The sequence below is a fragment of the Bubalus bubalis genome, chromosome 4, assembly GCF_019923935.1.
Source record: "Bubalus bubalis isolate 160015118507 breed Murrah chromosome 4, NDDB_SH_1, whole genome shotgun sequence".
Classification (NCBI taxonomy): Eukaryota; Metazoa; Chordata; class Mammalia; order Artiodactyla; family Bovidae; genus Bubalus; species Bubalus bubalis.
In genome coordinates, this window is record NC_059160.1 from 114,295,619 (window position 1) to 114,309,127 (window position 13,509).

The following is a 13,509-nucleotide window of genomic DNA, read 5'->3' on the forward strand; positions in this document are numbered from 1 at the left end:
GGTTCCCGAACTAGCACTCACACTGCATCCGCTGCATTGGGAGTGCTGAGTCTTAATCACCAGATCAGCAGGGACGTCCCAGACTTCCTTGCCCTCGCAGTTCCCTGGGCCTGGCGTGATCAATCTCTGTTCTTGGTGGCCATCTGTGATGCCATCTTCACTGGGAGGTCAGGCCTCTGACTCTTTGCCTGAGGTCTCCGTGCCCCTGCAGGCGGCCCTGTTAGGCTGAGAGGACGCCGCGCTGGTCCATCCTGCATCAGACATTGCTTTCCTCCCCCACCTGGTGTCAGCCAAGTCCACGCAGCAGCACCCTCCTGGCTCCACCCTGGAGCTGCTGCTGCTGGAATTCCGAGGTGGGAGTGAGCCTTCCTCCAGCCTGGAGGGGCCCATCCTCTTTGGCCTCCAGTTGTAGGGGACACTTAAGAGGCACTCGATGCAATTGCCTTAAAGTCTCCATCTTTGGCTTCCCTGGTGGCTCAGTGGGAAAGACCTCGCCTGCCAAGGTGGGAGACATGAGACATGGGTTCGATCCCTAGGTCAGGAAGGTCCCTTGGAGAAAGAAATGGCAACCCACTCCAGTATCCTTGGCTGGGAAATGCCATGGACAGAGGAGCCTGGCGGGCTGCAGTCCGTGGGGTCACAGAGAGTCAGACATGACTGAGCGACCCACACGACAACTCCATCTTCAGGATCCAGGAGGGCTCTGTCTTCAGTCAGCCTCCCTACAAGCAGCGCCTGAAATGGGGATTCCTCTTCAAGTGATTTTTTGAGGAACTGTTCTCATTAGAAGGGGAGTGAAGAGAGCAGGGTAAAGCTGGAGGAGAGAGCAGCCAAGCAGGACTTTGGTCCCAGCTAGAGACCAGCTTCAGTCTGATTCCTGAGGGAAAGATTGCTGACGAAGGGCATGGCGAAGACAGACCCACCTGGAGGCCAGGAGCTCGGGTCCTCCTCCGCTGGCTGAGCTGAGGTGTGCTGGGCTGGTCGGGACGGGGGGTGTGGCCTACAGGGCCTGCCAGCTAAGGGCCGTTCTCCAGAGAAGGATGGTGGGGCAGGCAGTGAGTCAGTTTTCAAGGGGCTCTGCAGGGGTGTTAACAGGATCCACGACACCCACCCGCTCCCCACTCCCTCTAAGGAGACGTTGTCTCCTCAGTCTCATCTCGACCTCCTGGAGCAGTCCCAGGACTCTGAAACAGATTCTTAGAGACATTCCATTTTCCTTGTACAAGTTAGGAGCGGGTGTGTCTGTCTCGCTCATGTGGGCATCTGACCTCTTCCATGTCTTTCATCTCACCCCCTCGGTCGAAACAGAGGCAGGCAACGTTCCATTCTACCATCCTCTCAGCTTTGGGGAGTGTTCAGGTGTTTCTTTTATATCAGTGACCACAAGCCTGATAACTAAACCCACAGGATGGGGCTCATAAAGGTGAGTGAATTCAGAATTCTAGTGACTTCCCTGGAAGCCCTGACGGACCCATGCTCTTCACACTCTTTCCTCAGCAGACCCTGCTTGAGATACTGTCCACGGTCAACTGGAACAGCCCTGTGACTTTCTCATCATAAAGCAAGCTCATCAGGTAAACTGAATTAACAAGCCACAGAGAATGACTTCGAGTCTCCGTGACCCAGCTGGAGCTAGAACAGCTCTTGAGAAATCTGGTATTCAGGATTCACCGTTTAGGAGCCTCAGAGAGGAGAGGTGGTGACCTGGTGTGATGGCGTATCACTCATGTCCCAAAGAATCCCGGGGTAGGGAGCCACACTCCAGAGAAGCGAGAGTTAGTCAGGGGTGAAGAGAAACACAGGAGCAGACAGCAGGTGGACTTCCCCTGCCCTCTTCCTCCTTTCCCTCCCCTGTTATATCCTTTCCTTATTCCTACTGAAGGGATAGGAAACTGTCCATGACCCATTCCTGTCCACGGAGAAGGCTCACTCCAGTACTCTTGCCTGGACAATCCCATGGATGGAGGAGCCTGGTAGGCTGCAGTCCATGGGGTCGCGAAAAGTCGGACACGACTGAGGGACTTCACTTTCACTTTTCACTTTCCTGCATTGGAGAAGGAAATGGCAACCCACTCCGGTGTTCTTGCCTGGAGAATCCCAGGGACAGGAGCCTGGTGGGCTGCCATCTATGGGGTCGCACAGAGTCGGACACGACTGAAGCGACTTAGCAGCAGCCGCAGCATTCCTGTCCAGAGTTCTCTCTTCCCTGAAGCAGGACATAGGACCTGGAAGGGACCCTAGGCTTTATCTAGAAAAGCTTCCTTCTCCCACAAATGAGAAAATGTGGCACAGAGAGGTCCTTATGAATTGCTTATGTACTGGCGACTCGTAGACCAAAGGTGGCCCGCACAGCCTTAGAACAAGAATTTGTTGTAAAGACTGAAAAAGCAGGCTTCTCTCTCTCTCCCACACACACACACACACACACACCCCTTTCGGAAAGCTGGAGACACAGCCACAAGAGGCTTGTAGTCTAGCTCGGCAGTAAGTACCCAGCGGTTACAGTAACCACACAGCCATACGATCGTGCAGTAACCACACAGCCACAGTGTGCTGTGCCCCATGCCACCCAGTCTGGGCTGTCTTGCCCACATGGACCCTGTAGAGAACTGAGTTTGTGGCTTCCCAGTGATGGTGTTCACCCAGAGTCTCGCAGCTAGTGACACACTTGGGCAGGAACCCACGTCAAAACTGAAAGTGGCACTGGCAAGGACAGCACAGAGGGACCAGGACCCACCAGCAACCCCCGCCCGGCCCAGAAGTGCTGCTGCATGTGGAGCCAGGTTAGAAGGCGCGTGCTGCCAGGATGGCGAAGCCAGCTCCGGTGAGGGCGATGAAGGGGTAGGTGGTGGGTGGTCATCCAAACCGCTCAGTGGGACCTGCGGGTTCAGGAAAACGACGAGAGCACAGTGATACAGCAACTGAGCAAGCCGTTCTTTGTGGCTTGTGGCACTGGGGAGACTTTGGAAACTGATTAGCCAGGCCCCGGCCACAGTGCTGGAAGTCAGGGGTAGGGGCCCAGTCCCAGTTTGGAGGCATGCTTGGAACAAGGCAGAACTCAGCCTTGGGAGAAGAACTGTAATATCAGAACAGATCTAAGGGTAAGAGAACAATGCTAGGACTCAGTCACGTGGCTGGAGCTGGGATGGGACGTCAGAGCCGACCTTGGAGGTGGCTGGCTGTCTTTTTGCAGAACCACGTGGGCTCTGTGAGTTCCTCCTTGCTGTGGTCCTGAAGCCTGGGGTGAGGGCTGAAGGGGTCAGGTAGCTGAGAGCTCAGCATGGAGACAGGAGTGTCTTAGGATCCAGCATCCAGGCCAGAGACATATTCCTGGTCAGACTCCTCGACCAGCACCGCCTCCCACCCCCCCACCCACTATTTCTCATTCACCGGCAAAGCCAACCTTCACATAATTGAAAGACTGATTTTGCCCTCACATCTTTTCTCATATTTATAAATGCCAGCTCTGAAACACAACAAAGAGAGAGTTCTGAGGATTCTTCAGCTTGGCAGCAGGAGGAAAAATGAGCCCACGATGCTGCCAGGTACCCTGCGAAGCAACAATGGTGCTTGTCAGCTGTAGCTTCCAGTGGGCATGAAGTGTGATGAAATAACCCAGTTGCACAAAAGGGGGAAGAATAAGTGACGGCTCTGCAGACAGATGGTGAGAGACTTGTTTCTGCAGCTACAGATAAAAAGTTTTACTGAAATGCCTTTAAAGGTGACCTTCTTAAACAATTGTGCCTCACCGGAAAGCAACTCTAGTTTCTAGGGCATGTTTCTTTTTGTTAAATCGTGGAACAGAGAAATCATGTAATCTGGGCAAAAATAAAACCAGTAAGGTCATCCAGGCTGAACATATGATCATTACCAATATTTTCTGGGTTCCTGCTCAGGGCCAGGTGCCACGCTAGTTACTGTATGTCTCATTTAACTCTCATGACTGTCCTAAGAGCTAAACATCTATTATTATCTCTATTTGCATATGCGGCTTAGAAAAGTAAAGTAAGTTATTCAGGCGCCCCCACAGGTGAGAAGTAGATCTAGAGCAGCTCTGTCTGTCCCCAGAGGCAGAGTGGAAGCCCTCCCCGGGGGCGCAAGCCCTGGGGTGCCCACATGCTGGTTGACTGCCTGGCATCCACCCCCCAGCCTCCTTAGCAAGAGAATCCCACAGGCTGTCAGGGTGTCGACACGAGAGAACCCCGCCGACCAGTGCAGTTGATACATGGCGCCGAAGGTCCCAGGTAATGACCTCCCATGTGCCTGCTCCCTTTGCAGAGAGACTTGTAACAAACCTTGAGGTTTCCTAACCTCCCCTCCTCTCCTGGCCCAGTCTGGTCCCGCTCCCTGCCGTTCCCTCTAGGACGAGGCCGATGAAGGTCGTAGCCACTCCCAACCTTTCCCCACTGGCTCCGCAAGCCCTCTCTTTGGGTTTGCTGCAGAAGCAGAGTGTGGCTCCCAGAGCCTTTATTACCCACCTCAGTCCCTGGGCTTATCTGTCCTTGGAGACTCTCACAGGAGCACCCCCTGCCTAGGCTAAGGAGGTCTTACCGCTGAGGGGTTTCAGTGTCGTTTGCAACAACTGTATCTTATTTATTTACTGGAGTAAATATTTTATACTGTGTGTGAGCAATCAGAGTATAATGTTAGTTCTATTAGCATAGTATAGCTTACACTTAGTGCTTACTGTGTGTTGGGTACTAAACCCTTTGCATGGATTCCAGCATTTGTTGGGTTATTTGCTTATTAATAAATTGGTTATTTAGAATGTAGTTTTCTATATAAACCATATTTCATATATATGCCCATATATAAAAGTATATATGATACAAAGCTGAAGTTCCCAGTTTATCCATTAAAGTGCTATTTAATCCATAAATGAAACCAATGTGCTAGTTTCAGTTTGAGTTCCTATGAGTAGAGAATCATTTGATCATACAAGAGTAGGGGTCAGAGAAAGCTTTTATTCTGGGCCGTTTCGAAGGAGGGGAAATGGGGTCTTTGACAAGTTCTCTGTCCCCCTCTGTGTCTCAGCGTTCTCCCCTGGCCCCCGCCTCCCAGCACACCCAGTGTCTCCCTGTGGCCTTGGCTTGGCAGTCTGATACTCCATAGGGTTTAGCAAGCTCCTCCCATGTGCCTCACGATTCAAACCCCACCTTCAAGCAAAATTTGCCTTGCCCATTGTAGAAACTTCAGATACCTCTTCAGAGGAGTCTGGTCTCCAGTGAGGAACTTGTCAAGAGAAGCTGAAAAGTCTCAGCAGTTGGGAGAGAGGAGGCACGTTATTCTGAGATGGGTGGAACGTCCTCCAGAGACAGCCACACCAGGAGCCATCCCGCCTTCCCCTCGGCCTCCCTGCTGACCTTGGCTATTCCCTGCCCATTTTTTTTTTTTTTTTTTTTTTGGCCACCACACAGCATGTGGGATCTTAGTTCCTTGACCAGGAATCAAACCCACACCCCTGTATTAGGAGCACAGGTCTTAACCACTGGATGGCCAGGGAAGTCCCCTCTGTATCCTTCTGAGTCTCTAAATGCTGCACTTTAAAATTAAAAAGTAAAAAATGTGTTTCTTTGACTGTGGCTGCTCTGGGTCTTAGTTGCTATAACGGCCTCTTTTGGTTGTGGCGTGCGAACCCTTCGTTGCAGCATGCAAGATCTAGACCCCTGATCAGGGATGGACCTTGAGCTCCTACACTGAGAATGCAGAGTCTTAGCCACTGGCCCACTGGAGAAGGCCCCCTGCACATTTTACTTTTTAAAGGAATAGTTTCTATGGTACCATTATTGGAAACTTTGGAGAGAGGGAGCTGTGATGATTCTTCATATTTGCTTGTCTGATATGTAGTGAAACAGCTTGAAAAGCCTTACACATTTGTAACCTTTGACTCAGCAATTCCACATTTAGGAGTTTGTCTTTAAGCGGTATCTACCCTATCCAGTACAATGTCTCATTGCATAAGAGGCAGGGATTAAGACCATCACCAAGAAAAAGAAATGCAAAAAGGCAAAATAGCTGTCTGAGGAGGCCTTACAAATAGCTGTGAAAAGAAGAGAAGCCAAAGAAGAAAAGGAAAGATATACCCATTTGAATGCAGAATTCCAAAGAATAGCAAGGAGAGATAAGAAAGCCTTCCTTAGTGATCAATACAAAGAAATAGAGGAAAACAACAGAATGGGAAAGACTAGAGATCTCTTTAAGAAAATTAGAGATACCAAGGGAACACTTCATGCAAAGATGGGCACAATAAAGGACAGAAGTGGTATGGACCTAACAGAAGCAGAAGATATTAAGAAGAGGTGGCAAGAATGCACAGAAGAACTGTACAAAAAAGATCTTCATGACCCAGATAATCATGATGGTGTGATCACTCACACTCACTAGAACCAGACATCCTGGAATGTGAAGTCAAGTGGGCCTTGGGAAGCATCACTACGAACAAAACTAATGGAGGTGATGGAATTCCAGTTGAGCTATTTCAAATCCTAAGAGATGATGCTGTGAAAGTGCTGCACTCAATATGCCAGCAAATTTGGAAAACTCAACAGTGGCCACAGGACTGGAAAAGGTCGGTTTTCATTCCAATCCCAAAGAAAAGCAATGCCAAAGAATGCTCAAACTACTGCACAATTGCACTCATCTCACACACTAGTAAAGTAATGCTCAAAATTCTCCAAGCCAGGTTTCAACAGTATGTGAACTGTGAACTTCCAGATGTTCAAGCTGGATTTAGAAAAGGCAGAGGAACCAGAGATCAAATTGCCAACATCCGCTGGATCATCAAAAAAGCAGGAGAGTTCCAGAAAAACATCTATTTCTGCTTTATTGACTATGCCAAAGCCTTTGACTGTGTGGATCACAATAAAATGTAGAAAATTCTGAAAGAAATGGGATACCAGACCACCTGACCTGCCTCTTGAGAAATCTGTATGCAGATCAGGAAGCAACAGTTAGAACTGGACATGGAACAACAGACTGGTTCCAAATAGGAAAAGGAGTATGTCAAGGCTGTATATTGTCACCCTGTTTATTTAACTTATATGCAGAGTACATCATGAGAAACGCTGGGCTGGAAGAAGCACAGGCTGGAATCAAGATTGCCAGGAGAGATATCAATAACCTCAGATATGCAGATGACACCACCCTTATGGCAGAAAGTGAAGAAGAATTAAAGAGCCTCTTGATGAAAGTGAAAGAGGAGAGTGAAAAAGTTGGCTTAAAACTCAACATTCAGAAAACTAAGATCATGGCATCCGGTCCCATCACTTCATGGCAAATAGATGGGGAAACAGTGGAAACAGTGCCAGACTTTATTTTGGGGGGCTCCAAAATCACTGCAGATCGTGACCACAGCTGTGAAATTAAAAGATGCTTGCTCCTTGGAAGAAAAGTTATGACCAACCTAGACAGTATATTAAAAGCAGAGACATTACTTTGCCAACAAAGGTCCGTCTAGTCAAAGCTATGGTTTTTCCAGTGGTCATGTATGGATGTGAGAGTTGGACTATAAAGAAAGCTGAGCACTGAAGAATTGATGCTTTTGCACTGTGGTGTTGGAGAAGACTCTTGAGAGTCCCTTGGACTGCAAGGAGATCCAACCAGTTCATCCTAAAGGAGCTCAGTCCTGGGTGTTCATTGGAAGGACTGATGCTGAAGCTGAAACTCCAATACTTTGGCCACCTGATGTGAAGAAAAGACCCTGATGCTGGGAAAGATTGAAGGCAGGAGGAGAAGGAGATGACAGAGGATGAGATGGTTGGATGGCATCACCGACTCGATGGGCATGAGTTTGGGGTCACAAAGAGTCGGACACGACTGAACAACTGAACTGAACTGAACTGAGCCCTCTACAGTATTCTTGCCTGGAAAATTCCCATGGAATGTGGAGCCTGGTGGGCTACCATCCATGGGATTGCAAAGAGCCGGACACAACTGAGCAACTTTAACACTTAAGCAATAAGTGAAGAACAAAAGAATGTTTGCCAAAGTGCTTTTAAAAAATATGGAAAATAGGCAATCACCTGATTTAAACAAGTAGATTTGAAGTAGACAATCATGACATAGTGATTTTAAAAACAAAGAAACAGAAGTTGCTACTTTAATTCTGACATTCTCTGTGACCACTCTGAGTTTTTTATTTGTATTTAAATTTTAAATAGTGATAAAGAGTGCAAAATGCAAGATGTGATACTTCTGTTTAGTAAGTGCAAATTTTAGTTCATGTGTGAAGTGGTTCACTGATGTTTTTTAGCACTCTCCTCAATTTTTTTTCAAAACAAACAACTTTTTTATTGAAGCATAGTTGATTTACATAGTTTACTAATTTTAAAGTATTATTTTTTAAAACTCATATTTATTCTTTAAAAAAAACTATTGTTTATTTTAAACAAAACAAAAAAGGAAACAAGGATTAACATTCCTGATTATTATATGACTATTACTAAAAATAACGTTGTCTTCTACAAGAGGAGGCTGTTGAAAACTGATCTATTTCAGGTGTCAAGTACCGTAGGTACCCCATCGCTTGGGGAAAAAACTTGCTAAGAAGCCAAGTGTTGCTAAGTTTTCCCTGAGACTTGTGAAAATTGTTGATGGGAAAGCAGTTTGCCACTGCGTGGGTTAGTTCTTCAGGAAAAGAATGCCAGGGCACATGGACATGCAATGATAAATTCCTTCCCCCTACTTGGCTGCCAGTAGCCAGCCATGGCATCCATCTGACATCATGGAAGGTGGCAGAATTCATTAGTGATTCTCAAAACTTTCAGAAGTAACCAGTGCTTCAGAAGCTGAGCTGTTATTTTAAGGATGGCAACAGCATTGAGCGAGACATCTAATATCCACCTTACTGATGAGCAGATAGGACTCTAAGCAAACTACGGAGGTGGTAATATGACTTCTTGGAGGAAACAGATTTTGCAGAAGACCTGGACTTTGGTTGTGGTCCTACCAAAATAATTCCCATTAATTCATTCAAAATACTTATTGTCCACTGCATAGGTGCTGGGAATACTGTGTCAGATATGGTGCCCTGCCCCAAAGGAAGAGAACTCCCACCCACCAAGAAAAGGGCAAAAAAATGGATGAAACACTTTTTGTTGCCTCAGTTGCCTGAAGGAAACAAACAATTGGCTTCCCATTGCTCCTAGATAAACATCAAAAATCTTATTCTGTCCCTCACCATCCTCCCCTACTGCATCCAACACTTCTCCCCTGCTAGGCCTATCGGCTTCAGCCACAGCATTCTTTTAGTTCCTCAAATGGATTAAAGCCTTCCTATTTCAGGGCCTTGGTGTATATTGCCTATCTCTACCCCTACTGTGCTTTGGTTAATTCCTAATATATCCTCTGAATCTCAGGACAAATATGTTGGCAGAAAAGACTCCCCCGATGTCCATCTATCTCCACACCAACTCCACATCCCCCATTCCTAATGTATGTTCAATCAATGACCAATTCATATATCCCCCTAGCGCTATGGGATTTTCTTAAGTGAAAGTCATGTCTGACTCTTTGCGACCCTGTGAACTGCCAGGCTCCTCTGTCCATGGGATTCTCCAGGCAAGAATACTGGAGTGGGTTGCCATGCCCTCCTCCAGGGGATCTTTCTGACCCAGAGATCGAACCCAGGTCTCCTGCAATGCAGGCAGACTCTTTACCTTTTGAACCACCATGGAAGCCCTTTCTTCATTGCCCTGTAATTTTTAATTTGCTTGTGTAGTCATTTATTTAAAATCTGTGTTCTCTCCCACCACCTTCTCATGCCACTAGACTGTGAGCCTCATGGAGGCAAAATTCTTCTCTGTTTGACTTACACAGTTGAATTTCCAGTTCAGCACAATAAATATTTGGGAATGAATGAATGGAGATAGAAATAGATGACTATGTAACCAGACTAAAAAAACCTGACGGCAGGGATGGGCCTCGGGAGAATTCTCTTAGGAGGAGAGCCTGGCTGTCCAAAGGACTTCCTCATTCCTCCTTTCCCTTGAGTGGTCTGGCTGGTCAGGTGGTGGCTGTTGTTTTGAGTTGTGTTGTTATGAGTTCCTTTTTTCTTACTTTCTTGTACTTCACCTTATTTATTTTTCTTTTTCTCATTTGGGTTTAGCTTCAGTTTAATTGCTTTTGTCTCCTGACCCTGTCTTTTCAAAAATTATATCTATTTGATTCTATTTTCATTCATTCCTAATCTTAATTTGGAATATTTTGCTCTGTGCTTAATTCCCTTTTGTCTTACTGCTTTTGGTTTTTCCTGTATCCCATTTTAAAGTAGGCGTCATTCTCTCAGACTTGATCATTACTTTGTTAATTCGCTTATTTTTAATTTAATTGACACACCATCTAAGCTATCTTTTATTTGGACTTTTACCCCATTTCCTCTCACCTCCCCCATCCTCTCCTTCCCTATTCTTTGCCCCGCTGTTCCTCTCACACCCATCTTCCCACTCTTACTTTCCACTTGCATTTGCAGTGAGCAGAAAGCTAGAAGTTAATATAGACAGTGGACAGAGTTGCTTTCTCGACTTGAAAGGATAAAAGCTGTCTTTTTCCCACCAGTTTTCCCTGCTTCAACCTCTTAAGGCTCCTTCATCAAATTATTCCTCGGACCTGTTAAGGATGGTTGTTCTGAGAACCTCCCTGCAGATTTGCTGACCTCAGTCAGTTCTCAGGGGAACAAGCCCCGTGCTGTATTTATATTTGATAGCTGGAACAGTGTTGCTTGTTAATATCCCTTACCATCTAGTCCTCGGATGTGCCAGTTTCTTGCCCAGGAGGAGACCCTTGAAGGGATTCTCCAGGCCTGATTTGTCAGGTAAGGTGCTAACTAGCTTCTCAATAAATAGGATGTTCCAAAGGAATCTGGCCACTGTCTTGGCGCCACTTTAAACCGCTGCGATCCTCAAGGACGTTTCCCTTCCCTTCTTGGCACTTGTGAGTGAAAGAGTCTTCTGGCTGTGTCTCGCCTCAATTCTACTCCTTGTCCTGAGGGCTAGAAGCCAAAGGGTGTGGGCTGACAGCAGTTTCACAGAGTCTTAAAAAGAGGAACACTCAACCTCTTGCTTCAGGGTTAGTTTACTTTTTTTTTAAATATATTTATTTTTATTTGTTTGGCTGCACCGGGTCTTAGTTGCAGGGTGCAGGATGTTTCGTTTCAGCCTGTGAACTCTCAGTTATGGCGTATGGCATCGAGTTCCCTGACCGGGGATCAAACCTGGGCCGCCTGCATCGGAGCACAGAGTCTTAGCCACTGGAAAGTGAAGTCGCTCAGTCGTGTCCAACTCTTTGCGACCCCATGAACTGTAGCCTACCAGACTCCTCCATCCATGGGATTTTCCAGGCAAGAATACTGGAGTGGGTTGCCATTGCCTTCTCCAGGAGATCTTCCTGACCCAGTGATTGAACCCAGGTCTCCCGCACTGTAGGTAGATGCTTTACCATCTGAGCCACCAGGGAAGTCTCACTGGAGCACCAGGGAAGCCCGAGGGTTGGTTTACATTTTAAATCCTAGGCTCGATCACTGAGGCCTGCTCAGAGGAGTGGATTTCCAGGAGATCATAGAGAATTCCCTCGTAATATGCTCATAAGACATGGGCCTCTCCAGGATTCTAAGAAAGTTCTGATGCCAGGGATTCAGGCTGGCATCTTTTGCCCAAGTGTCCAGGGGATAGTTGGATGGCATGCCACAGGAACAGAATCCTGACCAGACCATCACACCCTACCTCCCCTCCTCAGACCAGCACTGAGCTCCTTTGTAGGCCTCCGTGGACATGGGCTCTTTTTCTCAAGGAGATCTGTTCCACTCCATATTAGCTAGACAGATTGAATTCCTTTCCATCCAGTTTCAGGGAAGGAACCACTCTCACGGAGTAGACCCTCAGATTCTTACTGTATTGTCATTCTCTCTTAAAAAAAATTTTTTTTTTAATTTTTTGGCCATGCCACCCAGCACATGGAATCTTAATTCCTGGACCAGGGATCAAATCTGTACCCCCTGCAGAGTCTTAGCTCCTGGATTGCCAGGGAGGTCCTTCCTTCGAAACCCTCTGCTGACCGGCTCACCAGCCAGCCCCATGCCAGCAGCAGTGATCAGAACTGCGGATTTACCTTAGCTTCCTCGACTGTAGAACGAGGGTAATGAGTTCTACCTCCTAAGGTTCTCCTGAGGACTGTGCACTCACTACGTTCACATAAAGCAGTTGACGTGTATATATACCAGTGTCTGGCGCATAAGAGAAGTGGTTAATAAAAGGTAGCTATTTTTACTGGATTTATCCTCATTTTTCCTGTTAGAAATAGATCTGATTCATTGAATCCATAGGACCATAATTTCTGGCACAGGAAAATGTATTCAACACACACAGATCTAGAAGCTTCCCAGGAAGCCAAAGCCCTCTCTCATGCTTCAAATAATTTGGGGGGTTAGTCCTGTATTTTTTTTTTTTAATAACTGGATTTTATTCTCAGTTTGTACAAATGGAAATTATCCTTCACTTCGTGCTACTTAAGCCTAGGCTGGTATGGTGGTATCCTCTGGCTCTGAGACTGTCCCAAATGATATGGTAGAACTTAGGCTATGAACATAGGGGCCCTGGAGCACTTTCTGGGGGATCAATGAGTTAGTCCCTATATCGCAAGCACATTTATGTACACAAATTAGTCCAATATCTGCTTCACCCTGGTGGATACCCTCAGCTTCTTCCTCAACCTAAACTCAGCGTGGTCATTACATACACACATAAAAAAGTACATATTGTATTATTCTGTTTATGTAAAGTTCCCAAACAGGCAAAATGACAATCTGTTGGAAGTATACATAATGATTACCTTTGGGGGAGGGCAGTAACTAGAAGAGGACAGAAGAGGGGCATCTAGGGAACTGGTAAAATGCTACTTTTTGATCCAGGTGCTGGTTACATGGGTGTCTTCATTTTATTAAAATTCATCAAGCTGTACACTCGATTTGTGTGTGAACCTTCCGGTACATATCATATGTACCTCTAATACAGCTTTTACTAAGAACAGGCTAGGTCCAATGAGCGTGGTCATGGTGAGTGGTTGTCCTACAGTCTAAGGAATGAGGAGAATCAAAATTCATATAGACATGCACACTGAAAGCAAAACAAAGCACCAAGATATCCACTAAATATCAGCAGAGGTTATCACCGGGTAACTGGATCGAGTTGTTTTTCCCTTTTTGTTAGCACTTTCTAAATTCTCTTCAACAGTCTGTATTAGTCTTGCCATCTGGTCCTGTGGGATAAGCAGAATCCTAGAAGACATGGTTCTATTCTTAAGGTACTGGATCAAACTGTATAGAATCATCTCCCACTTCCTTGTTGCAAGGAGCATGGCTTCCTTCCTAGTCTCTACGTGCCTTCTAGGATGCTTAGGTAGATAGGTCGCCTGTGTATTTGTGGTGGCGCTGTGCCCTCCTTGCTGCGGGGGCACCATCGTGGCTCCTCTTGTTGTGGAGCGGGGCTTCTAGGTGTGGGTTGAAGCAGTTGGGGTGCC

General features: G+C 46.6%; 1 long non-coding RNA gene across 3 annotated transcripts in view; it reads left to right on the top strand.

Annotated features, from left to right (window-relative positions):
• The window catches only part of LOC123465703, a 29,874-nt gene extending 26,028 nt beyond the window's left edge, over window positions 1-3,846 (top strand). The window contains exons 3-5 of one of the 3 annotated variants that reach the window (XR_006640981.1): window positions 1,498-1,574; window positions 2,677-2,824; window positions 3,465-3,846. This is a non-coding gene — a long non-coding RNA (uncharacterized LOC123465703). Of the gene's footprint in view, window positions 1-1,497; window positions 1,575-2,629; window positions 2,825-3,464 lie in introns of all 3 variants that reach the window. The other 2 variants (XR_006640980.1, XR_006640979.1) reach the window with 2 other exon arrangements.
• The last annotated feature ends 9,663 nt before the right edge of the window (window positions 3,847-13,509 follow it).